Raw genomic sequence first — 23,094 nt, forward strand, 5'->3', positions numbered from 1 at the left:
TTGGGTGCACTTGAACTAGCATACCCAGCTTTTCATTCTTTTCTTCTTGCTGTCCTCCTATCTACAACTACACTTATTGCATCCAGGGGCTCAGATTAAACTGTTGAGCACCCTTGTTTCTCTACCTATCTACAAATCTGCCAAGATTAAGCTGTTTGGATATATATTTATTCTCTATATTCTACAACAAGAAATTGAAACCTAGGGATGCCAAGATTAAGCTGTTTGGCCTACCCTTAACTGAAAACTGATCAAAATGGATTACTTATCAAAACTGGAACAAAGCAGTAGCATTAAAACTGGCACACCTTCATGGATACTTCTCTGGTCATCTGTAGCAAATATGGAGCATTGTAGCATGCATAGTACGACATATTTGGCATGTAAAAATGTCGATCATGAAAAATGATTAACTTGCTGCAGCAGGAGGCTAACAAGATCTATAATGGGTCTTCCTCATTTTTTGATGATTTGACACTTCACCAGGAAACCATTTTTCCAACAAAGATAACTTCGTCGCCTCTATAAATCGAATTTCATCATAAAGAAACACTTATACTTTGAGTTCCACCTCCTCTTAATATGTGTCATACCATATGACAACTTTCCTTATGTGTAACCATCATTTACTCATGTTTTCATAGTCCCCGCTGGGCCTAGTCTGTGTTGCCGCATCATCGAGTCACCCTTGTTCAGAGCATCCATGATGAGTCACCCTTGCATTTTTAGAGTCTATTGCATGTCCCATCATATCATGTCATAGTATTCCATCCATATTTTCATATCATCCATCCTGTGTGGCCCATTTTCGTCTCTAGTCATACTGTCCCCATCCCCTCCGGAGTTGAGTTAGTTGCTGCCAAGACAACCATGTACTTTATGATCTGACAAGGGTGGTCATACGTTTTTCTCTCAGTCCCATTTCCCCATTATCCCTGGTGTCAATCCATTAGTCACATTGCTATTTTCCCTCGTGCTTTAGTTGAGGATCCTCACTGCCTCATCTATCGCGGGCCCTATTCTGTCAACATTAGCTCATTTATTCCAGAAGAACGGCCTACAGGGCGGTGTATCTCGGTTCTATATTCCATTGTTGTTTGGTGCCTTGGATCGGGAAGAGGGTCTCATTATCTCCCTTTGACTTGGTAATTTCATGTTCGTGATCCATAGACTTGATGGTCCAATGATGTAGCAGATTGTACCGGTGATTCCTGGGTGTGTGTGAGATGTTCTAGACCTCATGAGGGGGTGGCCCTTCAGGTAGCGCCCCACATGCTTGTATGCATACCTACTATGCTACAACCTCAGATGTAGTTCCACAGAGTTGATGGTTTCAGTTCCTATTGATCATAGTGTTTATAGCATGCACGTAACCTCTAGTAATCCACTGTGTTTTGCAGAGCCCTTCCTTGTTCAGCAGGGCTTCTCCAGTTCTTCTACCCTCTGTCCCACCCATTTTTGAGGGAAGGGACTTTATATCTCATGTACTCATATATTATTATATTCTGTCCTGGCTCATTTTTTTCCAGGTGAATTATGTATATGGGACACATTGTATTATTTTTTTGCTCTGTTATGCCTACATGTCATGTACCATTCAACATGTACTTCATTGCTCAGTGTTATTTTTCTGGGAAAACCGTTATTTTTGTATTATGTTATCTCAGTAGGTATGGGTATGCCTCCCCTGCCTCATTGAGGTCTGGTACCACAACATAAAAAGAGACTTTCATTGGTCTCACCCCCTCTGTCCCTATCCTCTTTCAATTCAGCTTCATTGGTCTCTCTCTCTCTCTCTCTCTCTCTCTCTCTCTCTCTCTCTCTGACTCCCTTGTGTTGTCCAGTGATTGTGTTTTTATAACGTACTTCGATCATACGTTTTGCTCCTAATGCTCGTACATTGGGGGGCAATTTGTTATCACCAAAAAATTGATCATCTAGCCTAATTTACTAGATGGATCGAAGTACATCATGTAAAGCCAATTTTACCATAGTAAAATTGCTTTCACTATGAGAATTTACTTAATAAACCACCTTTGTTAAGTAATTTATAGTTAAACCCATGAAGAATAATTAAATAAATCACTATTTATTTGATTTTCTCCTATGAGTAATTAATTAACCATTGTTTTATTATTATTCCTTGTCAAATTTGACCCAATCATGAAAAATAAATAGATAAATCATTATTTTTCTTATTTTTCTCTAAGAATAATTAATTTGTTATTATTCTTTGTTAAATTTGACTAAATCCCTTAGGAATAATTAAATAAATCCTTATTTGTTTATTATTCCTTAACTAATTCCTTGAGGTGATAAATAAATCATTTATTTATTTATTATTTCTAAATAAAATTTACATACTTTTTCCCTCCTAGCTAAATATAATAAAATATTCCAAGTGGTTATTCCAAGAATGGGATCAATAATATTTTATTATTGCTCATTATTCGAGGATAACTTAATATTTTTTATAAATACAAGGGTTTTCCAATCAATATTCACATTTAATTATTTTCGTTGTTGCACTCATTGTTGTAACTTTGATTATTTTCATTGTCGCACACCATATTTTTGTTGGGTTTATACATTATAGAGGAGAGGGACTCTACACAAGTTGAAGACGTTTGAGGATAGTCAAGAACCCATCCCATAGAGGGGGATTGGTAACATTTATATGTTCTCTTCACAGGTGTTATAATAACATTATTCTTTACATATCTATTTTCCATTGGATGATTGGAATTATTACTCTTTCTTTTTGTTGTTTAACTATGATTGTGGCATAGATCCGGACTTTGGCAGGTTTTGTTTCTATCAGTTGTTACAGATCGATAATGTTTAGAAGCCATTTATATTGTTGATATTGTTTGTAATCCACAATATTAAGTGGGTTCTTTTCGTACATCTTTGAGAAGAAAACACTACAACAACATGGCCCGGTATGGAAATTATAGTTTGATGGTGCTTATTCTAGGGAAGGAAATGGAGCAGGCACATTGCGGGTATCCCTAGAAGGTAATTTTATTCCTTTTTTTCTTTCAAACAGGAATTCGAGGCCACAAAAAATGTAGCTAAATATTAAGCATTGTTGTTGGGGCTGCAAGGTGCCAAAAACCTTAACATTGGTTGCTTGTCTATGTATGGGGACTCAAAATTGGTGGTGAAGCAAGTAAAAAATCAATGTCAAACCAAACACCCAAGATTGAAGTCTTACAGAAATGAAGTATGGGATTTGGTGGAGAACTCTTTCCTAGCTTTCAATATTCAGTTCTTGCCCAGAGAGAAAAATAGGATGGTTGACTCTCTAGCAATCACTGCTAGTAAATTCAAACCTCCTCAAAACCCCTTTATTAGATATGAAGTTGAGGTTAGGTACAGGCCTTTAGTACCAGAAAATGTGAATCATTGGCAAGTGTTTGAAGATGAAGAACATATCAAGCCCTTTATGGAGGTTATTGGGGAATTCTCAAAGTCGATGATTGATCAAGAGGATGAGAAGATAATAGATAAACAATGGGCTAGCTGGGAGGAATCTAATGTTGGTCGCAAAATTTTGCAACTAAAAGGAAATATCATCCCAAGAGGGTGGGTTCCATTAGAAAGGTTTTTTAGCTCAAATGATGTGGCTATTAAGCGAATTGAATAAGAGATTGAGGAAGATGTGGAATATTGTAATGTTGGCACTTAAGAAGATCCTAAATTCATTAAGTTAGCCACAGGAGTCCCAAAAGAATACAAACAAAGATATCTTGACCTTTTAAAGGATTTTATGGATTTGTTTTCTTAGGCATGTGATGATTTCAAGACTTTTGACCCCAGTGTCATACAACGTAAGATTCCTTTAAAAACGGGAGTGAAGCCATATAAGCAGAAGCTTAGGCAAGTTAATCCATTGTTACTCCCATCAATTGAAAAAGATGTGAATAATCTATTACAAGATAATATTATTGTACCCTTGAGATATTCATATTGGGTTGAAAATTTAGTCCCTGTGAGGAAGAAAAATGGTGAAATAAAGCTATGTGTAGATTTTAGAAATTTAAATAAGGCCTTACGAAACGATAACCACCCCTTTCCTAAAATGTATTATATACTATAGAAAGTAGTAGGGTCTTCCCAGATGTACATGAAGGATGGTTTTTCTGGATACAGTCAGGTCGTTGTACACCCTGAGGATCAGAATACAACAACTTTTACTACACCTCGGGGAATGTTTATGTATGTTAGGATGCCTTTTGGCCTAATCAATGTTGGGCATACCTTCCAAAGGGAAATGAATATATCATTCATTGGAGAATGAGATAAATTTGGGGTGATTTACCTCAACGACATAATAGTTTTCTCGAAATCAGAAGAAGATAACCTTAAACACTTGCAGCTAACTTTTGTAAAATACAGGAGGTACGGTCTGACCTTAAACCCCAAGAAATCACAGTTTGATTTAAGTGAAGGGAAACTATTGGGCCACATTGTGGAAAGGGAATGAATGAAGGTTGATCCCAAAAGGGTGGAAGCTTTTAGCAATATTCCATTACCAAGGAATAGGAAAGAAATTTAGGTTTTCTTGGGTAGAATAAATGTTATAAGAAGATTTATACCAAACTATGCTCAAATTGCCAAAGAAATAAACAAAATGCTAAAGAAGGATACTGAGGTCAAGTGGACTATCGAAGCTCAAGAGTGGTTCTCCAAAATCAAAAAGGCTTTTGTAGAAGCCCTAGGTTTAACTAGCCTAGATTATCGTAGGCCATTCCTTATTTTCTCTTTTACCACTCCTAACATGGTGGAAATTATTTTACTACAAAAAAAATAGTAAAGGATAGGAGCAACCAATTTCATTCAAGTGTTGTGATATGAAGAGTTGAAATATAATATTTTAGAAAAACGAGCCTATCCCTTTGTCAAAGATCTAAATTCCTTTTGAATTTATGTCTTATAGTCAAATATAATATCTTATGTTCCTACAACTGTTGTGAAAGATATTCTCTTGTAGGGTGACAGTGAAGGCAAGAGAGGCAAGAGGAATACCAAGATTCAAGAATATGATATGGATATCAAACCCAAAAGGTTGATCAAGGGGAAGGGATTAGTTAAAATATTGTCTGAGGCTAACTGTCAAGCCTTGGGCATAAATCTATTGCAAAATATGGAAGGAGAAAGTAAAGGAGAAGAGGAGTAGAGAAAAATTGAAACCTCAACACATAAAACCCATATGAAGTACCTCGTCTCACATTGGTATAAATATATTATCCATTATTTACTTTTTCAAAGTTCCCATTAAATTTTGACAAAGTTAAATATAGGGACTTAAGGTTGCAAGCCCATAAGTTTGTTATCTCAAATTACCATCTATACTAGAAGTACTTCGTGGGGATTTTTATATTATGTCTGGTGGAAGAGGAGATTCCCAAGGTGATTGATGAATTCCATAGATATTTTTTTGGGGCACATTATAGCTAGAGGGCCACAAACCATAATATTCTCAATTTTGGTTTCGATTGGCCTAGGCTATTTGGTGATGTTCTTACATATGTTACAGCATGTGGATAATGTCACATTTTTGTAGAAAAACAGAGGTTGGCACCCCTCCCTTTGATCCCTGTATTTTTAGAGGATCCCTTCGTATAATGGGGGTTCGAATACATTGGAGAAATACACCCACCATCCAGTGGTAAAAAAAAATGGATAATTACAACCACTTATTATTTCACAAAATGGGTCGAGCTCATCCCAACCAAGAATGAAACTGATGCAATGGTCATCAAGTTGATGGAGGAGAATATCCTTACTAGATTTGGTTGTCCAAGGAAGATTATCACTGACAACACTCAAGTATTTAAGTCCACCAAGTTTATTAGGTTCTCTAAAAATTAAAGTATCATGATGGGACACTCCACCACCTACTATCCAGAAGGAAATGGGCTAGATGAATCCTCAAACAAAACTCTAGTGAGGATTCTTAAAAATACCATATCAGAAAATTAGAAAAACTGGGACTCACAACTGAAATTTGCATTATGGGCCAATAGAGTTATTACCAAGACGTCAACTGGGAAGTCTCCCATTGAGTTGGTATATGGAAAGGCTGCAATTTTCCATGTCCAACTAGCTATGTTTGTGGCCAAAATTCTACAAAATGCTGAGGAGGAGCTTAATTATTTGACCAGGAGAATAAATCAGTTGGTAGATTTACAAGAAAATAGAGGAAAAGTAACTCGAAGACTAATCAGATATTAGGAAAAGATGAGGGCTCTCTTTGACAAAAAGGCAAGGGACAGATCCTTACAGCCAAGATATTAGTACTCATATGGGATGTTAGGAGAGAGGACAAGGGAAAACATGGGAAATTTGACCCCCTGTGGTTTGGACCTTTCAAGATATCTAGAGCAAAAGGAAACAATACCTTTTTGGTGGAAAACTTGGATGGTGAGATGCTTGAACTACCTGTGAAAGGGTAGTTTCTCAAGCTTTATTTTCAACGTTAAAGAAGTTCATTTTCATGCATTCTATATACTGATGAATTATTTTACATACCAGTAATTTTGTGTGCTCTTACTACATCTATTTTTCTTTATGTACCTGAATAATCTGACTCCATGCCCAATGGATAAGGCACTAATCTGCAGGTTCTCAGTGCATTGCTTGCAATACATTGTCCCCAATTGGAACTGATGGTGTTATCTATCATACCCTTTTGTATTTGTGTTGAATGTTCCCATTATTCACCCTGGTACAAATATTGGACATATACAGTCTAGGTTGGCCAAAGGGAACAAGATTTGGTTCTGGAAATACATTAAAATGGCCTTAGGAAAGAGACCACATCAGAAAATGTATTTCCCTTAGCGCGTGCAATAAATAGGAACTATGAAAACTAAAGGAAGTTGGCTCACCATTAAAGGTTGAGCCACCTAACCCATGTACGTTCGTCATGGCCCGACTAACCCATGGAGGCATTGCAGTGGGGAAACTGGCACAACTAATACGTCAGCACCACCCCCTAGAGTTGAAAAGTCAACAAGGAAGGATTAGCCAACCGACGACCTAGATTAGCTCTAGGGGTTCTCAACTTGATCCTGCCTCCAACTCGTCTACCCATCACAGAGATCACACCCACCACACATTGAGTCACTACCAATTCCAACAAGCAAGTGTTGAGGTAATGGTAAAGTACCCCCCTAGTATCCAATTGTCACCCTTCCAATCACGTTCTACCATGTCCTCCCTCTCATGACCTATCCTAACGTTATATCTCTTTCCTTTAACCTATAAATGCCCAAACCATTAGCCGTTCGAATTCAAATTCATACTTCTTGTAGTCGAGTTCTCCTATCATTCAACTGGTCTACAAAGTTGTTCACCTATCCGACTGGTACAAAGCTCCCACCAGCATCATTCTTCGATTCTCACCTGGTCAACCAGGTGACCCATAAGTCTTATACCTATAAATTTTGTCCTCGTGCTTAAAATGAAGAAATCGACCCCGAAAATCCAAAAGCATGGGAAGCCAAACCCTCATGAAATATTGAGATTCTCATTGACAAAGAGTCACAAATATTTGACCCATTATGCCCCTACCACCTGTCGAACCTCTGGTTGGACATGTATCACCACTATGTCAAGGGAGAGGACCCTTTCATAGTTATGGAATCCAATTTATACTACCAAGGCGTGTCGTCTGTCTATTACTTTCTAGAGTTCATTTTGTGGCATGTCTCATCTTATGTAGGGGAGAAAAATTGTTTTATATCATCCACTAGAGGAAAATTCCCGAAGATAACTCCATAGCCGATTCAAAAAGCTCTGGTATACCCAGTTTCTCTTGAGCCAACAAAATTTATGGAAACAACCCTCTTTTAAATTTATAGCACCCTCCCAGCTGGGGAACAACAAGCCTTCTTACAGATGATTTTGGTCCCAAGCCACCAATCCTTACTTGTTGCTAATAATTTTCCAATATCAATATTTACAGAGGCATTCCAACCCATCCTTAGTGTAATTTCCCTGTTGTTTGGGGAGGATGATGCCAATATTGTCACCAAAGCCACCATAGGATTTATGAGAATGATGATGCAACCATATGATATTATTGATATACCTTATTTCCTAGTTGAAACCATCAAATTCCAACTACACCATTATTGTGTCACTTTATTTTTCAGATATTACTCCATAATGTTTTATTTTTTCCTGTATACCCATGTAGACGAGTTTGAATACCTAGTTCTGGGTCTCGTGGATTCACACAAATAGCGAAAGTCTGTTTTTGATAGGGATGTTGTTGTCAGGGAAAAACCTAATAATGAGGGCTATTCTCAATCTATATCCACTTATATGGCTATTGCATACAAAATCATCCACAATGTCTCCTCCCCAAGGATTTTACCTCATTAGAAAGAAATCCTCTAGCTTAGTAAGGAAACTAGGGTGGGTGATTGGTACTTTCTCGAAGAATACACTAAAATTAGGGTTTATGGGTGTGATCTCCCTCCCTACCGTTTACCTATCTTTATGCCAATGAGAATATTTTCCTTAGAATTCAGCAGACAAAGCCTACATGTGGATCATATCCACTTTGTTCCCGCTAAGAAAGGATAATATCCTTAGAATTCATCAAACAAAGCCTACATGTGGATCATATCCACTTTGTTCCTACTAAGAAAGGATATTTGTTCAATTTGGGCAAGCCAATAGGTCCCTTCTTTGTAAACAGTAGGAAATCCCTTAAGTCAGTTGAAATATGTTGAAAGAACTAAATTTTGAAATGGGGGATATTTGAAATTATGACCCCCATGGTATCATATCATAGAGAAGGAAAGGTGTTAATTCCTTAGTGTTATCACCAAAAAATGATCATCTTTCCATTTCTAACTAGGTGGATCGAAATACACCATGTAGATTTAATTTTACCATAGTAAAATCACTTTTAGTGTGGAAACTAATTTAGTAAACAACTTTTAGTAGATTATTTTGTGATTTAAATAAAAAAAACCATGAGAATAATTAGCTAAATCATTATTTACTTAATTTTCTCTAGGAATAATTATCAAATCATTATTAAATATGTATTCCTTGTCACATTTGACTAAATCCCTTATGAATATTTAAATAAATCACCGTTCATTTAATTTTCCTTATTTCTATTATTAGAATAATTATTAGATCACTATTTAATAATTATTTTGATTTCACAACGTTCTTAATTCTCGTGAAATCATAAATAAATCATTTTATTTGTTAATTGTTTTTAAATAAAGATGTTTAACCATTTTAAATATCTTGTCCCTCTCCAACAAATATAATAAAGTATTCCAAGCGGTTAGATCTTGATTTGGTTATTATTATTTTATTATTCTCTATTTCCAATATTAACTCAATACTTTGTTATAAATAGGAGAATTTTTCATTCATTCCTGACCATGATCATAATCATTGTCACCATTATCGTCTTTTTTCTTTGAGCTCCCATTTTTTAGTTCTCCACATTTTATTTTTGTTTTTCACATATTGAGAGAGAAGAACATTTTCTGAAGCTTCAAGGACATCAAAGGACCCATCCCACGGAGGGGGACTTGTAGACCCATCTATAGATCTCCTTCATGACTTATTTTTAATAAAGAATTTACTTATTTAAAGTCTTTCCATTTAGGTTATTGCGTCATATATTTTTTATTATTGCTTTATATTTTGGATCGTCTATACCTTTATTGTGTATTTTCAATTTTTGTTTCAAATATGAATCGCTAGTAGCCATCAACTTGTTGTTAAGGTCACCTTCCACCTAGTGACTTAAGTGAAGTGTTTTTGGTACATCTTCCAAGAAATTTCACACTAACAAATGACGACTCCACTGGGTCTTTAGTTACATTTATCATCAACAAATGGCGACTCCACTGGTGTAATAAAAACATTCTTTGGTGACTGAAATTTCAAAAAATTCCAGGGTTTTCCACACCTATTTTTATCCTCACAATTTCTATTTCTAGTATTACACCATATTTTATCAAATTTTTGGATTATGGTGGTTTTCTGGTTATTTCTATAGGTCAGAGGTACTAGCCGAGTAGAAGATGCAAAAATATGTGCGAGATCTACCAACTGAGAGTCCCAGAAGAAAATCACACTTTTCAGCCCCTTAAGTGGGTTGCAGAGCGCACTTTTTGGCCCAAAATTTGTGTTTTCCTCCATTTCAGGTCAATACCCGCATTTTTGAATTTTTCTATAATTTAAAAAAAAAATAGAATTGCCATGAGTGTTGTCTATAGACTGGTTTGGGTACTTCACCTTTATTTTCAATCTCACTTAGGCCTAGATCCACTTGATTTGTCTCTTTGAGGAAGGAAAAATCCCCCTAGGGTTGAAAATACACCTCCACATTGTTAGGAAGAGATTTGATGAGTGAGTAGTCTGGGGTTTTCAACATTTTCAACCACTGATTTTCAGAGTCTGATTCATTACTTTTTATCCCTTTTAGATAAGTTTGTCTTACCTTTTCTCCCTTTAGAATTTGGGTTTTTCTTTTCACCCTCGGGATCCCCTTGAGCATCCTAGGTCTTAGAGCTTTACACCTATCCTTTGTAGCAATTTTCAACTCTAATTTTTGTTGCTTATCTGCACCATTTACAACAGATTAGTGCCTTTAGATATTATTCCCATAACATTAGATAATTTAGGCCCTTTTATGTGTATTTGAGTAGTTTGCTTGCCCTTTCTTTCTTAGCTTCTTAGCAGCCCTTGTGGGTGGGGTTTTGTGTGCTTGATTGGCTGTTTATTTTCTGTCATTTTCATATTTATTTACAATATTTTAGAATTTCACTTTCAGCAGCACATGGCATCATGAAACATGTTTGATTAACTCATCCACTTCACACATTATTTTCACACTCTCACACCCTAAGTGAACGTGAGCTTGGTTAACACTGCTAAGACAAGACTTGAAAAACTACACCTTAATAAATCACCACACATAGATTAAGCCCACTTGGGCACTAGGGCCAAACAATTGTTGTAGTGTAGGTGTATGATCAGTGGGATAAGCTTCCAATCACACCCATCGATTGCTTTCATTGAGACATAGAAGTTGACATATTAGGGAGCTTAAAATCCTTCACCATCCCACAATTAAAGTCAGAGTGTGTCACAAACCTGATTTGGAGGGGGTTAGGCTAGGTCCTTGTGCGAGCAGTTCTCCTTGGGGCTCCCCAACCCATGGTAGGGAATCACGTGTAGTGGCTGACTACCAAGAAGTTCAAGGCTCGACCACCCATGTGGGACAAAGGTAACTATAGTGACCAATCTTAGGAAAGCACCCTATATGACAGACTATGGGAAGCAGTTGGTTCTCTACCTTACCATTCTCTAGATAGCTCTACTTGAAAGATGAGATTTTGTTAAGTAAGAAGTTATTTGTAAGGCCATCTGAAAATAGATATAGGATTGTTTGAGGATTTAGATCACCTATAGGATAGATGCCTTTTTCTTTGATAGGGCGTGTTTTCGTGTATTATAGTAACATCATTAAAATAGTTAGATTACACTTGGCACCACTGCACTAGGTGTTTTCTTTCTGTACGTTGCTCTTTTATTCCTATCATCACCCTTTAGTTCTTAGATTTTTCTTGTGTGGACATTGTTGCACCCCCTAGGTTTTTGTTGCATAAAATTCGAGGTCTTCACCCTAATTTCTCATTAGCATATATTACTCCTCCCCATCAAGTTAGAGTACATCCTCCCAGTCTTCGATCATTCATCATTCTGATTCTGATTCTTCTTATTCATCTAGTTCATTCTTTGATTCTACATCTTAACATTTCTGTATCAGTACCATGTTAGGCACCAACATGGGTCCAGGAACCCAAGGTGTTAACATAGGTACAAACTAGGGTTCCCCCACTGGTGTGTTCACTCCTACTCCCTTGCTTCCTTTTATGGCTGGTCTAAGTCTCTTCGATTTTAGCGAGCTTATCAATGATCCTCTCCAAGATCCCACATGGCTAGCTATCCCTACCAAACTCCCTTCAGACATCCCAAAGTTTGAAGGTAATCATGGAGAATATCCAAATAATCATGTTCGCTCCTTTCACAACTAGTTTTCATCAAATTTCATTACCAAAGACTCCATCTGTCTTCGTTTGTTCCAATGTACACTCACTCGAGTTGTTGCTAAGTGGTATTTCGATCAACCCATGGCCACTCATTCCACTTTAGTGAATCTTACCACAGCTTTTCTTTCCTATTTCCAACTACCTCTCCATCATGACACTAGTACCGAACTTTTCACTTATTTTCGTCAAACTTCTGCCACCCGCCTTCCAACCATGTTCAGGGAATCACGTAGAAGGAGGAGTATCTCTAGAGCTCCTGATTTTGAATATCAATTCTATATGGATTGGTTCCTTAGATTGATGTTGGCCCCTATTGCTAAATATGTCACATAACACTTCCCCTAATTTGAGGAAGAGGCACTCCAAATAGCCTTAAAATTTGATCTAACCTACACCTAGTCAGGTTATGTTTACACTATCATCCCCGATCTACCTCAGCCTGGTGCCGCTAATGTTTTATTGCAGGTTTTCCATTTCTGTTGCGGATTTGAATTGATAGCATCCATCAACTTTTTGTTAGGGTCACTTGTCACATAGTGAGTTAAGTGAAGTGTTTTTGGTACACCTTCCAAGAAATTTCACACTAGCACTCAGCTTATGATCATGGGCCTAGGCCAGAATTTGTGTGGAAAGCTAATTTTTATTTCTAACCTATTAATACAAAAATGGAGATTGAGACTCAAGCGACAAAGGACAAGGCACAAAATAAAAATGTGGATGAGATTGTAGATGTGTTAATGGAAGATGTTTGCTTAGTAAAAAGGGTGAAAATCCAAGAAGTTGTGGATGTAGATATTGAAACTAGGTTGACTAAGCCAAAGCTAGATAAACCAAGCTTCTAGGTGAGCTTAACGCACTTCAAGCTTCAACCTCTTCACCTATAGAGGTAGCCCTATTGAGTTTCGTTGGGAGCTCAACAAGGCCAGAATCTTGTTGGACAATAGGGAAGGTGATATAGGAAAGAAACAACAAGGTCAGAGAAGAGATGCAACAATAACTTGCATCACATTTGGTATCCTATCAAACAAGACTCTTGGCTTCTATAGACTTGGAGAGAAACAAAATGAAGTTTTTGTTACATCACCCCTCAACACAGTCCCTCCCATTATGCTCATAGTTTAGGATTGTGGATCTATCTTTGGACCTTAAAAGTGTCCCTTTTCTAGACAAAATAAACTTTCATAAGAAGGTGGAAGAAATGTTGTATAATTTACTAAGACGAAATGTTATGACCATCATCAAAGTTGAAAATCCGCTGGAGAAAGATGCAACAAAGTTGAAGTAGGAGAAAGTTAACTCTAGAGCTTTGCACTTACAAAATGAGAGCTTTAAAGATCTTATTGTAAATATATTAGTGAACCCATAAGACAAAGTTGTTGTAGAAACTCTTATCCAGAGTTCATAGGTTGAGATCTAATAACTGAGGCATAAGCTAAAGATGTCTTCCAGTGAACATGTGCAGTCCATACAACTAGCACAGGTGGAGGGAGAAAAAGATATTATATCGAAGAAGCTAATAGACACGAATAGAGAAGTGGTGGCCCTTAAGAAACATGTATCAGAGCTCTAATAAAAAGATGACTCTCATATTTTTGTAGTTCTTATTCCAGAGAATCCTCAGAATCCCACGAAGCAGCTCACTATGACCCTCACCGAGCTGCAACTCTCAGAAGGAGAAATTGTGAAAGTATAGATGGCTTTAGACAATGCCAAGCATTCCCTTGCATAGAAGGAAAACAGTTGGATACTACCAAGACAAATACATAACTAAGTAGTAAACATGAAACAAACCAAGAAATTACTGAATTGAAAGATATGATGAAAGGTGCTATGTCCCACCTCCAAGCCAAACAACTGATATGGCATGAAATAATAATAGAGATGAAGAATAGCTGGAAGTATCTGACCCTTATGGAAAAGAAAAAAGTTGCAATCAAGGACTATGATTTCTTTATCCTATCTGCCAAGGAGGAGGATGAAAAGAATGTTGAGCCAACCAAAATATTCATTTAGTATGTCAATGAAAAACAACTCAGTGAGTTGAGGGCCATAAACGTGGTAGATCAGGTGGTTACAATCATGCAGGTATCCAAAATGATCCAGAAGGAAGCTTTTAGAGCTAAGGATGAAGAATGTTTGGAAAAGGTGTTGAAGGATGTAGCTACTTTTGACTCAAATTTTGAGCAAAGGATTAGAGCTAGATTACCAATTGGTTGATAACTCGTAGGAGGATTGATCCCATGGGAGAAGTAAAATCAGATGCTTGTAGAGGCTAAGAGAAGAGTCGATTCCTCCCACTAAAAGACCTCCTCCTTAAAGAGAAATACAATTGTGAACTATCTAAGGAGAGATTTCCAGTTGTTATGTCTGGTAAGGGCCGCATTTCACATCAGGCCAAATTATGAAGGGGCGTCGTTATTAAGATCTCCTATCAATGTTTATTTCGCTCTCCTCTACCGAGACTAGCATTATGGAAGAAATGTGATAAGTTCGTAAATCTTCCACAATTCCATATCATCGACCCAACAACACTTCCTCCAGAACCTCGCCAGGGGATATGAAGGTATTTTTTGATCATGTCAATCAAGACACTTCACTGTTTTATGTTTTCTGTAAATATTATATTTCAAGAAATGAAGTCAATTTAGTTAGGGCTTAGTCAATATAGTTGTGCAAGTAATATGCTCATATCATTATTTTGTGATGAATCGTGAGTAAATCAAGAAATAATATTTTGTAAAGGGTACTCATCCTAATACCGTATAAAAAATTGTTTATGATACATTTTGGGAAGCTCTAAATTTTGGTTTTCAAAGAGGCTCTTGAACTGTTAATGGAGAAAGTGAAAATGTATGCTCTATTTGTAAATTAATAAACAATTTTGGTGATTCTAGCTCACATGAGGTTGTAGTATGTATTCTCTTTTGTGTTCATTTCATTTATATTTGTTTTCTTCTCAGATGACATGTAATAGTAGTTGTTGGGTGTATTTTTATGAAATCATGGATTCATTTATGTCTAATGTTGATCTTAGATTCCTGTGACTAGTATGATTTAACATCCTTAATATGCAATCCATGTAATCTGATATGTCATTCAGTGTTTCATTTATCCATTTTTCTACCGAATTCTGATGCACTAGATTCTACGCTACGCCTTTTGTACTTGATTTCATTTCTTCATATTCTTCTTTTGTATTTACTATAATGACCAACGAACTATGTGCTTTTGTAAGTTAACCACCAAAGTTGGATATTAAGTATTCTATGATTTTGCATTAATATCAATTGCGTCTACCGTCTTGAAAGAGATTTCAAACCAATGCTATTTTAAAATGTGTTTAATGTAGAATTTTAGTGAACAATTTCAACAATCTTACAAACACTTATAAGATGTCCTAGGTAATGACCTCTCCTCAACCCATAGGTTGTCTATAGGAGCTAGAATAGATGTATTAGATAGCATGAGGCAAATGTGTAATTATTTTTATACTTAATATGGAGTTGACACACACACAGATACCTATTATAGGTTCATTTCACACCAGATCTATCCCGGATTGAGAGAAATCAAGTACCTCAAGACAAGATATCTTTTACATTAAAAATATTTCAAGGAAGTTTTGTGATCTTGAGGAATTTAATCCCTCTATATGCATGATAGATTTTGTTATCTCTTAGAGTAAATCCAGCTTCTGGAAAACCTCTAAGGTAACCTCTAACCTCTTTGAGGTTGAAAGCTAGACCTTCAACCTAGACATGGATCTCTCCCTGAAACTCAACTACTCTAGGTCACTATAGTAGCATGTTTTGCAATTGAGTAATGTGGCAAAATTTATCAAAATATGAAGTTTAATTGGGAGATGTGAAAAATACTACCATTGGGCATGGAGTCTCTAATACAATTACACTAGTTACAGGCCATACAAATCAGTCTAATAGAGGCAAGATAGTTGCAGGTTTCTTGAATAAATCATTAATGAGATATGGTAAGAGAAATTGGAAATAAACATCAAAAGATAAAGCAACCATGTGAATTTTGCATTTGACATTTAAGTTGAAAAACATATAGGAAATCTAAATAACCTGAAACAAAGCATTTATAGATAATTATATTTCATAACTTTTATTCAAATTACTAAAGATCAATGGATTCAATATTTGACTAAGAAAGAGGGAAAATGCCATAAGAAACTGATTGAAAACCTTCAACACATGAATATCTGAAATGTTGTAATGCTATTTGCAACAAGTCTATTAATATCAAAATAATATACACCATGTCTAATCTTCAAAGTATTCCCCCCTTCTTCATTACATAATCCCTATCTTTATAGGAAAAATAAACTAACTAAAAACCATTGTCTAGAAAATCTTTAATTACAAAGTCTAAATAATCACAACGTACATCTCAAATACATGCATATAAAAATTTCCAATCCTATCTGCATCTAAAGATCATGTTGTTGGTGGATTCATGACTAGAGATAAGGATTAACAAGTCAAATTTGGTGAGGTGGCATCCAAGTCAACAAATGTCCATGAGATTTTTCCTCACAAAATCATGAAAAATAGGGTCCAATGATCCCTTTGAAAATGCAAAACCATGATAGATATTATAAACTCGAGAGACGGTTTTCTAAATGGGCTCTTTTTGGACAAAAGCCTCTTTTGGTTTTGAAAATTTTTCTCTCATTCTTTTCCGGAAAGTGTGACCTAAATTACTGTGTTGTACAAGGAAAGCGGACTTTTAACTGCCTTTTTTTATAGAAATTCACTATTGGTGAGCGCCAGTATTGCAGCAAGGATGTTGCAACTCCTGGGCTTCCAACTTTACTTTTATCAACCCAGTAGTTCGTAACAAACTTGGAAGCATCGGTGCTATATGCACAAGTACTAGTTCTCACTGTAGGTTGTCACTTGTTCAGTCGACACGAGATCACTAGGAGCTCAAGACAACTTCTATAGAATTCAGAAGAAGCTCTATGTGTGATGAAAGGAAAGAAATATTACTCTACAGATGCTATTCTAACTGCAGAAAGGAGAAAGACTAGAATGTAAGGAAAAACCTAGTAAACCCTAATGAACAAGCTAATTATACTTTTGCCAAAAACATTATGAAAACCATGAAAGGAATTCCATTACCTACTCAAGGAAGTAAACAACATCTAACCATGATACTTCTATAAGTAAATAAGCAAAAAACATATTTTTGGATTTTTATGTGTTTTTATGTGAATTTAACATGCATTTAATTTATTGTGTGTGAATGCAATAGCGAACAAGTGGCATTATAGGGTGGTTTTGGAGCTTTGAAGGATGTAGGATGGTGTGGGTGGGTCCTAGGAGGTCTTAGGTGGCCTTCTAGAGGTTTTTCCCACACTCGGACTTCAAATGAAAGCCTACAGGAAAAACTACAGGAGGAAAATAGGGAAACTATAAGAGGCCTACAAGAGGAGGCCGAGAGAAATTTTCGTTGTTTTGAGGGTGTGCGAGTGGGTGGAAAAGGTGGATGAAGATTGGAATGAGTTGTTAGGGTGCCTAAGGTCTACCATGAATCACCGGGAGAGAGAAATATGATTGGGTTTTCTCACGGAGAGAGGAAGAAGTTCTATGAAAAATGAAGGAAACTAGGGAAAATTGAGGTGAGGTTTGGGAGACCTATAGGGCATGGATCAGATGGAGGGTGTGATTGCTAGTAATCTAGCCTACTGTTGGAAGAGATATGCTGCATAGAAACTGACAGTCAACCAAGAAAATCAAGCGACCAATGGAATGAGTGCATGCTAGAAAAAACAGAGTTTTGCATTAAAATGGACTAAACTATGATGTATAGAAGGAAATGTTGGAAAATGTTGTAAGAAAGGAAAGAATGCAAAAGGAATATTGCAAATTAGGAAGTGAACATGATAAATAAGATCTAAAGCAAAGCAAAACTAGACTATCAACCTACTAGAGAGCTGAAATCACTAGAAGTCATAGGAATGAGGAAAATATTTGTTTTTGGGGTAGAAAGAGAGTCTTTGCCTCAAATCATGGTCCTATAGGGAGGAAGAGAGGCTATGGCATTGTTGCTAGCATTTTGAATCTTCTCTAATCACTACTTAACCTACTACAAAAAGCACAAATGGAAGCAAACTACTTAATCATCAAAAGAAACCTATTCTTAACCATAAGAGAAATACATCTAACAACAAACTAATCTACAAACTGAAGTAAAGCATACAAATACAAGTAAAGAGAAGCTTGGTTTCTTGGACTGGGCCCTAACCCAAGAGCTTCAGCCCTCTGAGGTAACTCAGTACTAGCTCAAAAAGGATTCCATCTTCATTATCAAAAGATAGAAAGATTACATAAAACTGTCATAAAATAGTAAGCTCGAAATTTGAGTAGAGTTTACACAAGAAAAAAGTCGACCCTAGTGAGGCCCTAGGCCTGTCTACTTAGACATCTGAAGCTACCAACATCTTCCTTAAAATCAGGGAGGCTTGGCTCCCAAAACTTGAGATAACTATCGATCATCTTCCACTTGCTCAGCTGCCTTATATTGCATGATTTGGCTTCTTGTACTCGAGCTAAATGAAGGGGAATTTGAAGTGGGGAGCAATAAATGAGGGGGATTCCATCCTATAAGTCCTCTCCTCTGTCTACTTTGAGTTATTTCTATAGTTCTGCCACTAGATCCTTGACTTTGACCTCGAAATCCATCAATAATCTGCATTAAATACATGTTATACCACATGGCATAATAACTAACTCAACTCACCCTATAAGCATAAATATAATCAAAAAATCATACAATAAGCTAAGAGAATGGCTGAATTGACTAGGTTAGGAGGTAAAATGAGCCCATATAATTACCCATTTATGAGGCTCATCATCACCCCCCTACCGAAAGTGTTGCTCATCCTCTGAGCAACCTAGTCAATCTCTTAGTCTTTGATGGCCTTGGTGGCCTCCCTAGCATTCCAGGCTTCTGATGTGGTATGCTCATGTTCTCCATAAAATCTTGCCTTTCTGTCTGTGTCCTTCCATTGCTCCTTCTCCTCTTCTTCTCTTCTACCTTCCAGCATGCCTAATATGAGTGGAGGACTCAATTTGAGGCCAATCTAGTTGACCTTCAGCCTGTGCATGGAGTACTTGTACATTGGCACTCTTTTCAATGACTCCCTCAGCCTCATGGGGGAATGGTATTCTCTGATCTGCAAGCTTTGGGGTAGGGTGTTCCATCTTCTCATGCATGCATGCACACAGTCATCCCCAGGTATCCTAAGCATATATTCAAAGTGTGCAATGGCTTGTTCCTGATTGGCTAGATATTTAGGGCCGATCTGAGGGTCATTGGCAAGTAGGTTTTGTGTGTTGGTGAGTGCCATAGGATCTGATGGCTCAACTCTTAACATCAATGGTTCATTCTGCTCTTTTATTAACAATATTTTCATTTCTGTTGCCCTCAATTCTTCATGGTTCATCGATGATGTCATGTCCATTAATTGCAGATCCCCTAGCTTGTCATTGGTGTCCCACACATTCAGGTCTGTGAGGGCCATGTTGTGTAGATAGAACTCTGCCATCTTTGCTTTTTCCTTGGAGGTGCTTTGGTCACACAAATCCATGAACTTCCTATAGTCTTGGAAAGACATTGTGCCTCTTTATGCCAAAGTTTTTATTTGGAATTGAAACCATTGATCTTTCAAATAGAGGCCATAAGATTTGGCTGGTGTTCTGCATTATAATGCTTCTATGGATAAGTTGGCCATGTATGCCAAATGAGTCTCTTTCTCCTGTAGTTTCCTCCTTAGAAATTCATTTTCACTCTCAAGTTGGCTTCTTGTAATGGCTTCTTTGTCTCTAGGAGCACTCAATTCCTTGCCCATTTCCCTGCGTTTGTCTTCCATGTGGCCAATATCCTCAACTCCTTTGGACTTGGCTGTCTACATCAACCTATGTGTTCTTACTCTCTCTTTTCCAATTCGAAAAACAGTGGAATTTCAAATTTCTGTGGGATTACCTTGCCTCCCTCAAGTAGTCTATAATAGGAGTCAAGATTAGGACAGGGGTCAGGTTCTTGTAGCTCTTATGCTTCCTCTTTCACTTCTGGCTGTCCTCCTATATTTTCCTCAAGTTTTTGTGTCTCCTATAGCTTGGAGAGTGTATCCTATAGGACTATTTTATGGTCTTGTAGAATTGCCTTCCCCTTTCATGTAGAAGATCTTGTAGTCCTCGCCTCATAGGTTATGGATGTCTTGGAAGGAGATTTTTTCACCTGTGTAGATGGTGAATCTTCAATGTTAAAGGGAGTTTTTGATGAGGGATGAGGTTTGACTATTTTAATTCTAGTACTCTTCCTTGCCCTGAAATACATGGAGGTTTTTCTTTTCCTCTTCTGCTTCTACTTGACTAGTGTACCGAGGGCAGTGAGGGTATTTGCTGCTTCTCTTTCCAAAGTTTCAGGGGACTCTTCTCTTTGCTCTACCCTCTCTACCTCCTTTTCTCCCTCTTTTGTCTCTTCTTCCTCCTCCTGTTCTGTCTCTTCAACTCTCCCCTCCTCTATTTTTTTCTTTCCTCCTTCCTCTCTTGCTCTGCTATGTCACCATTGGCTTCATCTTCTCCTCCTTGTTGTTCTCCCTCCTCACTGACAGTAGGACTAACGTCATGGGTTAATGCCTTGATGTCATCCTCAACTGTCGTATTTTTGAAAACTTCCCATGCTATAGGGATTGTAAGGGTATGGAGGGCTTCCTCTACTAGGATCTTGATTAGGCCATGGGGAGCTAGCTGCTATGAATTTCCTTCTTGTACCTTGGTGCTGGAGTCAATGAGGGACTGAAGGAGAAAGTAAGGGATACTGAGCTTTTGATGTGCTGGGGTATCCATTCCATATCTCAATTCTTGGAGGATCCTGAAATGATATCCATAAACAATGTTGTGCCTCCCCTCACAAGAAATGTATTTGATCACTTGGTAGCTAACCTCATCCTAGGGACATGGTACACTAGCCCTCCTAATTCTATTTTTGTCTTCAACAGGGGTTTTATTATTTTGGAAAAATTTCCTCTTGGCAGCCTGGCCAATTGGTTTCTCATATTTACTCCAAAGCAAACCAAGAGGAAGGATAGTGACCCTACTATTGAATTCAAGGTTTATTTTAATGGAAAGACCTCTAATGGTTACAATAGCATGAGTTCTTGTGTGAGGGATGAGAGAGAGAAAATTCATGAACAATTTCATCATCAAACCCTCTAAACTTCTCAAATAAATTCATCCAATTTACCCTTGTAACTATTTCCACCACTTGAGGATGTGCATGGAGTCTAGTGGAGTTAGTGGGATCTTTTCTCATAAACCCCCCTGTCATACTACCTGTAATTCTTTTGAAAGACCAGATATAGAAGTGGAGAGAAAGAATTTTGAGTGAAATAGAAAAACAGAGGGGACTGTGTTTTTTTTTTTTACCCTCTTAAAGACTCATTTAATCTTCAATTTGAAACCAACTCTCTCATATTTTGATATTCAACAGAGGGAATTCATGAACACTACCTCTTCAAATAGAAAATCATGCCAAAAATTACATTTCCTCCCTTCAAAATGACTCACTGCCCCTCCAGTGGAAGCCCGTTGTCCCTCCTATAGATTTCATGTAAGTGCTCCTGTATAAAACATTGAGAGCAAAAATATGGAGGAAATCAATGGAGGATGGTGGATACAAGGCTGTGGGGGCATAAGAAGGCTGTGGTATGGCTGAGTTATGAGGAAAAACTGAAGAAAAGGTGGTGAGAATGCGCGGGGAGGAGTGCTCATTACCTTTTATGGCTATTTATGGTTATGAGTGTTAAGTTGGCAAGGTGTACGTTGCCTAGATTAGGACTGTTGGTCCCCACCTGCTTGTTCATCATGACCCCCCTCATAATCATCACCTCATTACTGCATCGGAGTTACTCTTCCTCCCACTACCTGTCCTTCACATCTTTTGCTTGAGTTGATTGTGTGCACATGTGGGTGGTATCTTGGTTAAGTGGAGTCAACTAAATGAAGGTGGCCAAGTTAAATGGCCACCTTTCCCTCTTTTGATTTCAACCATCTTGTTGCCTTCGTATGATTCCTAATTACACAAATGTAGATAGAGGAGTGACTTAGCTACTTACTTGTAATCCAAGTGTATTTTTTGCCATCAACTGTGAGGTGCTTTGGCTTTCTCTATTGTATGCCTTCATTTTCCTTCATGCATGTTGTCTCTGCTTGCTGATGTGTTGTTGTGTGTTTTTGTAGGTTTTTCTTTTGTTGGAGCTAAGCTGCATGTGTCTTTTCTACCTTTAGATGTGTTATCCCTTGCTACTAGTGCTGGAATTCTATGGGATTAGCTGCTATAGGAATTCGTATAGGAGCTGATGTAGCTGCTTCTCCCCATGAAACTTCAGCTATTTCCCAGTGCTTGCAGCTTAAGAATGATGCCAAAGATGGAGATGAATGATGGAGGGATAGTAGGTAAGCTTCAGGTAAAGTTAATGGTGGCCTTTCTTCTCCCTTTTTTTTTAACTGAAAAACTATTTTTCTGTGTTTTTTTCTTGGAAAGAAAAAAAAAATAATGATGCATGGAGTGTGATGCAGGCTTGGAAATGATGGCAAGGAAGATTGAAGATGGTAAGAGGGATTATAGGTTCCTCATGAATCTTTTCTTGTCCCTCAAACTACCTCCTATATACACTTTTGGCTCTCTGTAATTCCTATAGGAGCCTCCTGTAGAAAACATAGTTTTGGAAGAAGAGGTACAGTGGGGTGAAAGAGATTCCAAAAATGATGGAGGAAGGTGTGGAGAAGATGATATGGATGTTGGTATGAATGTCAGGGTCCCCTTGACACCTTCTCCTACTCCCTGTATTCCTCCTGCAAACCTGCAATGCAATAAAAATTCATTTTATCTTTCTCTTTTTACCTTTTTTTGGAAAACAACTAGGGCGCCTCAGAGAGGTTTTCACCTTAATTGCCTG

At 37.4% G+C, this 23,094-nt stretch overlaps 1 pseudogene; it reads left to right on the forward strand.

Moving 5' to 3' along the window:
- Positions 1–22,577, forward strand: part of LOC149246815 (NDR1/HIN1-like protein 10) — a 79,047-nt pseudogene extending 56,470 nt beyond the window's left edge.
- Positions 22,578–23,094: the final 517 nt, after the last annotated feature.

This window comes from Pinus tabuliformis, chromosome 7, assembly GCF_031772625.1.
Source record: "Pinus tabuliformis cultivar Carrire ecotype Pingquan chromosome 7, CPIR1, whole genome shotgun sequence".
Taxonomy (NCBI): Eukaryota; Viridiplantae; Streptophyta; class Pinopsida; order Pinales; family Pinaceae; genus Pinus; species Pinus tabuliformis.